The following is an 8,674-nucleotide window of genomic DNA, read 5'->3' on the forward strand; positions in this document are numbered from 1 at the left end:
AGATGCAAAAGCTCATCCAATCAGATGGCTCACAGGACTTACGTGGGCAGGACTGAGAAAGATGCTCTCTCTTTCCCCTGGGAGGAGGTAAGCATGTCACTGTGCCAGCTGTCTTGTCCTGCGAAGGCAGAACCCAGGGCTGCTTGGGCCCCATAAGAAGCCTGAGAAAGGAGCCAGCAGGATACTAGGCTGAGCCAAAAGATGAAGGAAACACAGTCCTGCTGGCAGCATTTGAACCTTGAATCTAGCTTCATCTGAAGCCTGTCTACACCTGCACTTTTATGTTACCAGAGCCAATATATCCTTCCTGTCATTAAGCTCATTTTTATTGAATTTTCTTTCTGCAATTAGAAGGGTCCTAACTGATATAGCCGACCTCACAGTTGATCAACATAGCCAAAGTTTTAAGTGGAAGAAATAGTTTTGCCTTCCTCGAAATGACCTGACACATCCCCTACTCTGTTTCATGACAGAGGAGAGCTGGGGACTGGGGGCTGGGGATGGGAGGGGTTGGACAGATCAACATGTAGGAGATAAGACAAGTGGCCATTCATAGTTGATGTCGTCAAGGTGCCTCTAAATATAGAATTTAGGCTAGGACCCCCTAGTTTGCTGGAAGCTGCTGGAAGAAAGTGCAGCTATAGATGAGTTTGTTCCTGGCATGAAAACCCACACCAGAATGGGACAAGGTCAGAGGGTAATGACCAGCTGTTGAAGACTGTTACAAAGGTACAGCCAAGCTTACCATATGTGCAAGGAACACATCAATCTCAACCAGTTTTGGAAATTGTCAGAAACTCAGTATCCATTCAGATAGAATACCATAGATGCACAAGATTGGGGGAACCTCAGCAATTATTCACAGAACCAGCAGAGTGGATTTGTTAGGGGAAGAGCCCCAATTTTGGTGGTGGCATGAGGTATTGGCAGAGTAATAATGGGGAACTGGAATAAGAAATTTATGGTCAAAGATTTAGCCAACAGAGCCAACATGGGGAGGCACATGGAGAGGTTCAATTTGGTGGTTTGTTCCCTTGTGTGACTGACAGCAAAGGCGACTTGAGGAGCAACACAGGGGCTGGAAGCCATAGCTAGTTCTTAATTGAGACTGAGAGTGTTATTGAGATCGAAAGGATGATGGTCCAAGCCACTGACATGCTTTCTGTCTCAGACAGATCCTGTAGGTGAAACCAGTTACAAGGCATGGGGGGGAATAGCTATAAGAGGAATTGGGAGCACCAGCAACGGCAGGGGAACTAATCACATTTCTGTGGTAGATTAATGATGGTCGCTCCTCCTATCATGAGTTGCCATCTTTCTGTCCTCCTTTCGAAACGAGGCTGGCCTTGTGACTTGGTTTGACTTGGACTTGAATGGGGCAGAAGTTGTACTGTACCAATTCCAAGTCTAGCTAGTAAGAGGCCTGGCAACGTTTTTGCATGCTTGAGATCTAGCCGCCATGTAAGAAGCTTGAGCTACCCAGAATACTGAATGGCGATAGGCCATGTAGAGAGAGATTCTTGAAGATGAGATGTCATCTTTGGCATCTTATTCCCAACTGAACTCCCAGCTGAATGCAGCAGAGAATTGGACCCAAGTGAGACCAGAAGAACCATTTATCTGAGCCCAATCCAACCCACAGAACATGAGAAGTGAAAGATTATTGTTTTAGGTGTTTTAAGCCACCAAGTATTGTGATGGTTTATTACAACGCAATAAACAGCTAAGACCATCCACATATCATAGCACAGTCTCTAAATAGAAATGTATTAGGACCAAACCTCAGTCCACAAGATGTCTGAATCTATTTTTCATTAGCAGCTATATTAGTTTGCTAAGGCTCCATAATACAACACCACAAACTGGGTGACTTATAAATGAGAAATTGATTACCTACAGTTCTAGAAGCTAGAAGTCTGAAGTCAAGCTGTTGACAGGGTTGGTTCCTTCTGAGGGTTGTGAGGGAAGGGTCTTTTCCAGGTCTGTCTCCTTGGCTATACATGGCCTTCTTCATGTTTATATCATGTTCTCCTTGTATGCAATTTGGTGTCCACATTTCCCTCTTTTTGTAAGGACACCAGTCATATTGGATTAGGGTCTACACTAATGACTTCATTTTAATTTTATTACTTCTCTAAAGACCCCATCTCCAAATAAGGTCACATTCTAAGGTACTGGGGTTAAGACTTCAACATATGAATTTGAAGGTGGGGAGGCACAATCCAACCTATAACACCTACTAATGGAAGGGTGATGTGCTCTGTATAAAACATTATGAAAATGTGTGCAAATGAAGAAAAAAAGGAGAGAGGTCATGTTCACCACTATCTTTTATTACAGAGATGATAGAGAATGCCAGTTTAGATTATACTGGAAATGATTGGTCTTTTCCCTACCCTTTTCAAGGCTCAAAGCAATTGCTCTAGTGAAATAAGAGAGATTCCCAATAAGAAGCAAAGGAAAGGCAATGTCTATCCCTGACATTCCCCAACTACAGATGGAGTTAAGGAAGTGTGCATCATGCATAATTTGAACACTAGAATTGTGGCATTTCAGAACTACATGAGTACACAAGAATTTATGTCCTCCAGACTCTTTCTTCTAAGCCTATATCTCATCAGCCAGCCATGTGCAGGCAAGAATGACCTCAAATTATCTCTTTAACTAGCCTGGCCTAGGATTAACTCATCTCTCCATTTATTTATTTATTCTTTATAAATTATTCTGCCAACCAGTCCTTCAATAAATATTTAATGAACCCCCACTATATGTAAGTCACTGAGTGGACCCCAAAATATAAACAAGTAAATTATCCTTTTTGACTTGTATTCTGAAATCCTACTTAGATTGGATGGAACTACCTTCTCTCTACCACATACCAGATATTATCAGCTGAATGTTTGTTTCCTCCTCCCAAATTCATATGTTAAAGCTCTAACCTCCAATGTGATGGTATTTAGAGGTAGAGCTTTTAGGTTTATGTAGGTCATTTAGGTTCAGATGAAGTCATGAGGTTGGGACCCAAGGATAGAATTAGTAAACTTAGAGGAAGAGGAAGAGACCAGAACTCTCTCTGCCTTGTGGGACACAGCAAGAACGCAGCCATCTGCAAGAGTCTTCACCAGATACCAGCCCTGCTGCTACCTTGATCTTGGATTTCCAATCACCAAAACCATGAGAAACAAATTCCTGTTTCTTAAGTCACTTAATCTATGGTATTTTGTCATGGCAGCCTAGGGTAAGTAAGACACCAGAAATTGGAAAGTAAAAGTATCTTTTCAAGAGAACTTCAGACACGTTCCCCCACCTCCCTCCGCTCCAGTCTACCAGCTCCCTAGGACACAGAGTATTTCAATTAGGGCATGAGTTTCACTACTAGAAGGATGCCCTAGCAGATTCAAAGTACCTGAGGAGACATTCTGAAAACAACTGAAGAGTCTAGGGTGTGGGCCACTTGTGAGCTCAGTATCCCTCCTTTAAAGGGCCGCTTTCCTACTCTGATCATCTAGAACTATCAAAAGTGATTTCCTTCATGTTTGTTGCAAGGTCATTAGCAATGACAGGTGAATGTGCATGCATTTTTATACTTTTAACTCCAAAATGTAGACACCTGCTGTTAGAATTGGTCATGTTATTTTTTTAAACTAAATTTATTGAGGTGACATTGGTTACTAAAATTATATGGGTTTCCAGTGTACAATTCTACATCATCTGTAGAATTGTGTGTTCACCAATTGGTCTTGTTATTGTAGCAATCTTAAGAGTAAGGTTAGATTGTTTTGTTTTTTCTTCCCCCCCCCCCCTAACATACATAAAGCAGTTCTGTATCCCCAGATGAATATTGAGTCACAAAATAACTCATTTTAGTTGTGTGTTTCCTGGGTGAACTTGTACTGAGCCATTTTCAACAGTCATATTTAGTTGGATCTCTGGAATGTGATTTCTTTACATAGCATTGCAGTCAGTCACTCTTTGTGGCTAGAACAGGCTGTAACAATGCTCTGTGCAGTAATGCCCTGTGCCCATGGCAGACATCACTAATCAATTATGGATCCCTTTCTCGCTGAGACCAGTCATAGCCTCAGAGAGTCCTTCAACATACAAAGCTCCAAATAACCAGCAGCGATTAACTATAGTTCAAATTAATACAAGGAATAAATACTATTTGCCTAACAGCTCAGGGAGAGGTGACAGTCAAAATGGTTCAAGCATAATTCTATTACTTTGGGTAGACATGGTTTTAGAATTCTGTTTCAATTATGTAGCATTATTGCCCCAAACTGAAATATTTATGAAAGGAAGGAAGTGAGATCGCAAGGGATACCAACATCATTGTTTACTATATGCTTTTTATTGAACGACATCACTGGTTTACAGCTAGAGGAAATGCACACTGGGGTTAGCTCTTCCTGCAAAAAGAGATAACGAAGAGTGTGCCGGAGATAATCATCACAGAACCTCTTCCAGACAGTCCTGTGCGGATTCTGTGAGTCGCTATTACATTTTCTCTTTGGTTGGAATTTATTGATATTTTATTCAAAACCATCAGGAATTAACCTACAAATATATATTTCTTTATAAAACTAAGAGGCCAGTTAATGAGCACATTAAACATAGATGTGATATTTTCTTGGCATAGGGTTCATATCAACCAGCATTCTACTCATATATCAGTGTAAACTGTTTTTCATCCTTCTTGACTTACCTTTAGAGCACATCTTTTGTCAGATCAAGGTCACTTAGGTGACCTGGAATTTTGTTTCTGACTTCCATGAAGTTAAACGTGTTATAAAGAGTGGTTTCTTCCGTAGACTAGGTACATGTGATAAAAAAAAAAAAAAATCCACCACAAGTAGTTAGTGTGGCTTTTTTTTCTTTAAAGGAAAAAAATCTTGAATTAACTGGTTGTATCTAACCCACCGATCTATCCAATTGACCAAGCACAAATTGGTAATTAATACAGCCAAATGAATAAACAGCAATTCTTGATTCAGTGTCAGGAGGTGTAGACAGTATCTGATTGGACCATCTATTGGTTGAGTGCCAAGCTAATGATGAATCACTGAAGAGACAAATGTCATCATTAAAATAACTTAGGTAACTGGGCTGAAAGTACCAGTTTTTGTTATTGTTAATTCCATCAATTTTCAAAATTATTAACTTGATCCTGGAATTACTTCAGCAGACAGATGTCCTTTCTGATATCCTGAGCCTTGATCAAGACATTGAACAATTTCTTTTGCAGACATAACCAATGTTAAGATAGGGTCTCTTGGAGCCAGGAACCAATTTAAGAAAGGAAGTCTGGCCCGGATGCTTGGCAAAGGAATTTCTGGAGATAGTTGGCCAGAGAACCTAAGAACCATGTTTTCTACCTTTGCTCAAGGGTCTAGTTTTCTCATTTATTTTGCAAATCTTAGCCCAGCACCTGATTTCATTTCACCCTCTTGTTCATTCCCTATCCCCCAACCTCCAGTTTCCAGCCCCCAGTTCCAACTCCATCTCCTAGAAGCCCAAGCTTGGAGAGAGGAGATGAACTCCCTCCAAAATCTTCTACCAGGATGAGTCACCAGGGGCTGATGGAGAAGGTCATGGTAGTGTTGGTGTGGTGATGGAGGCAGCTACAGGGTTGCAGACAGTTACAGATCAAAGAGACAAACTGGGACCAAGAAAATCCAGAGACATACAACATTGGAGTTATGCTCAGGCCATTTAGAATGGGCACAAACTCAGTGAAATCACACCTGGAGAACAAGGCAGACGATTCATTTAGAACCAGGCAGTCGACCCAGAGACATTACACCAAAGAAGGAAGTCAAGGCAGGCAGGGAATTAAATCTGGCAGACCTAAAAGACCTCAGAGCAGGAAAGGTGATGATTCAGTGTCTGTCCAGAAGTTGGGAATAAGGATGTCCATGAGAACTGACAGGCAGAGCAAGATATTGTCACCGGGTCCAGTCACAGTGACAGGGACCCTGGCCAAGAAATGGCTTACACGCTTTCAGCATGAGCAGTTATTTATCCAAAAGCATGGGTTCTCCAGGGCTTACAGGAGGAAATAGCTAGAGATGTAACTGATGTGTGGGATGAATCCTGCCAGGTCATGTGTGATGAGCCTACTTGGTTGACCGCACTCAAATCCCTCCACGTTACTTTCATCACAAGTCCCACCCTCACCCCTGAACAGATTTCATAAATACGCACAATATACTGGTTGCACAATGTTCATGAATGAAGAGTGTCTAATTGACCATTGTTTTTATTCCTTTTTATTTTACCCTTCCTCCCATTATTTCAGTTTTATAGCTTCTCAAGTTTTTTTGTGTGTGTGTTTTTCCCATCAACATGTTCCCATTTTTGCATATATCTCCCTAGGGTATTTTTAACACATTTAATTTCAGGATATGCCATTCCCTCTGAGAGATAATATATTCCAGGAGAAGAGAGAAAATTTGGCACAAGAAGTTAGGAATTTGGTCTTAATTCTCATCTTCACAGTGCTTATTGCCTTACCTCAGAATTTCCTTATTTCTTGCTCTGTCACCTTTACAGACATGACACAGTGTTCAACAGTGTTTATTAACCTGGGGATAATGGTGAATCTCTTGAAATTATAGCAAAATTGTGTGTGTTTATGCACACACAGATGCTCTCTCTTTTTAGGAGACATCTCATCAGACAATCAAATGAATTCAGACCCCACAAGAAAAAATAAAAGCATTAGTGTAGGACAAAAACCCTAAAAATTAAACTCAGAAGATTTGAATTCCAGTCTCACAGCTACTTTTTCACTAGTTCAGCTATTCGTTCATGACCTGCTGGGGGGCAAAGTGTCCTTTGCTGTAAAATAGAGAAGGTAATTCTGGCTTTTCATACAGCACAGGTCATAAGGATTAAATGAGATCACAGATATTAAAGTATTTTGGAAACTCAAAAGTTCGATAAAAGTGTTCATTTTTCTTATTCTGCCAAATCTCTCAGTTATGCAAAAACATAAGGGCTGGATCAAAAGTCAAACCAAACCAGTTCTGGCAGCAAGGGACATGCTGTTTTTGAAGCAGACACATGTCCTCTATGATATTTAAGTCTTACCAACAGAAGCATCATGGCAGCTATCCATTTTATTAAATCAATTATCTGGATATTTGAACAAATGTGATTACATATTCTTGCTTCACCATTTCTATCTGGACCCTACTCTCCCCTTGGTGTATAATTGTTACTGAGGGCACAGCACTCGTATGCACAGCTGCCCTTGGAGAACGATTTCTAAGAGGTTTCTGAAATTATTTCTGTGTGGCATTGACTTTGCTACCAGCTCCAATGATGGCCAGTTTGGAGGAAAGGATGGAATAGTTCAATACATTTCCTCCAACAGAGAAGGGCTTTCACCTAAGTGGAGCCCCGGATGATTTTGGAATCTGAGACCAGAGTGAGCCCAGCTAGCAAATTAAACAAGAGCCAGATGGAAAGAAGCCAGAGTGAGGACCCAAAGGACAGGGTTACCCTATATTACCAAAAGAGTAACACATTTTAATTTGTTAATACAACAAACAAAGAGGCAGCAGCCTTTGCTTGCTTCTGATTTGCTCACACATTAAATGGGTTGGGTTTGAGAACACAAAATCGTTTCTTCACCTAATTGAGAAGTTGTAATTTTCATGAGAAAACAAAGGGCCACACAGGAGACAAAATGTAAAACAGAAGGATGCGTCTAACTGATAAGAACTGAATTTATTAGAAAATCCCCTTAAAGCATGCATAATGAAATGAAAATAACCTTATTAATTCAACATTAAGAGGAAAACGTTAGTCTTATAAATATCAGGAACGGAAAAAAAATTCACATTTCATAGGATGCAGCATGGGAGATATGGGTTTATGAGGATTGTTTAATTTTGAATACCACATATGTCAACTTTATGGCTCCTTCCCCAAATTTGCTTCTTTCGTTCTATGGCTCGGTTATCCTACTCTGTCAACAAGCCTAGAACAAATAAATTGGATACCTGAAAATATTGCTTTCATTTCCAAATGAGACTACCTGAAATTATAGGCATTTAGAACAGCATTAAATTTTAAAACCACAGCTTGCAACCATTATAATTTTTTACAATGTAAACATGGCTATCGAGGTGGTTGTGAACCTTCTGGGCTTTGATGGCAACAGTAAGGGTTTTCTTTTAAGTCTGGACTCACTTCCATGGGGTAGTGGACATTTATGTTTTCAAGCAAGAGATATTTTTAAAAATTATTTTTCTTCAGTTACAGTTGCCATTCAATATTATTTTATATTAGTTTCAGGTATACAGCATAATGGTTAAACACTTATATAATTTATGCAGTGATCCCCCTGTTAGTCTAGTACCCACCTGGCACTATACATAGTCGTTGCAACATTATTGATTATATTCCCTGTGCTGTACTTCACATCCCCATGACTATTTTGTAACTATCGATTTGTAGTTAACTCTTCACCTTTTTCACCCAGCTCCCCAATTGCCCTCCCCTCTGGCAACCATCAGTTTGTTCTCTATATCTATGGGTCTTTTCCTCTTTCATTTTTTTGTTTATTTTGTTCTGTAGATTCCACATATAACTGAGATCATACAGTGTTTGTCTTTCTCAGTCTGACTTATTTCACTTAGCATAATACCCTCTAGGACTACTCATG

The sequence above is a fragment of the Rhinolophus sinicus genome, linkage group LG15 (assembly GCF_036562045.2).
Source record: "Rhinolophus sinicus isolate RSC01 linkage group LG15, ASM3656204v1, whole genome shotgun sequence".
NCBI classification, from domain to species: domain Eukaryota; kingdom Metazoa; phylum Chordata; class Mammalia; order Chiroptera; family Rhinolophidae; genus Rhinolophus; species Rhinolophus sinicus.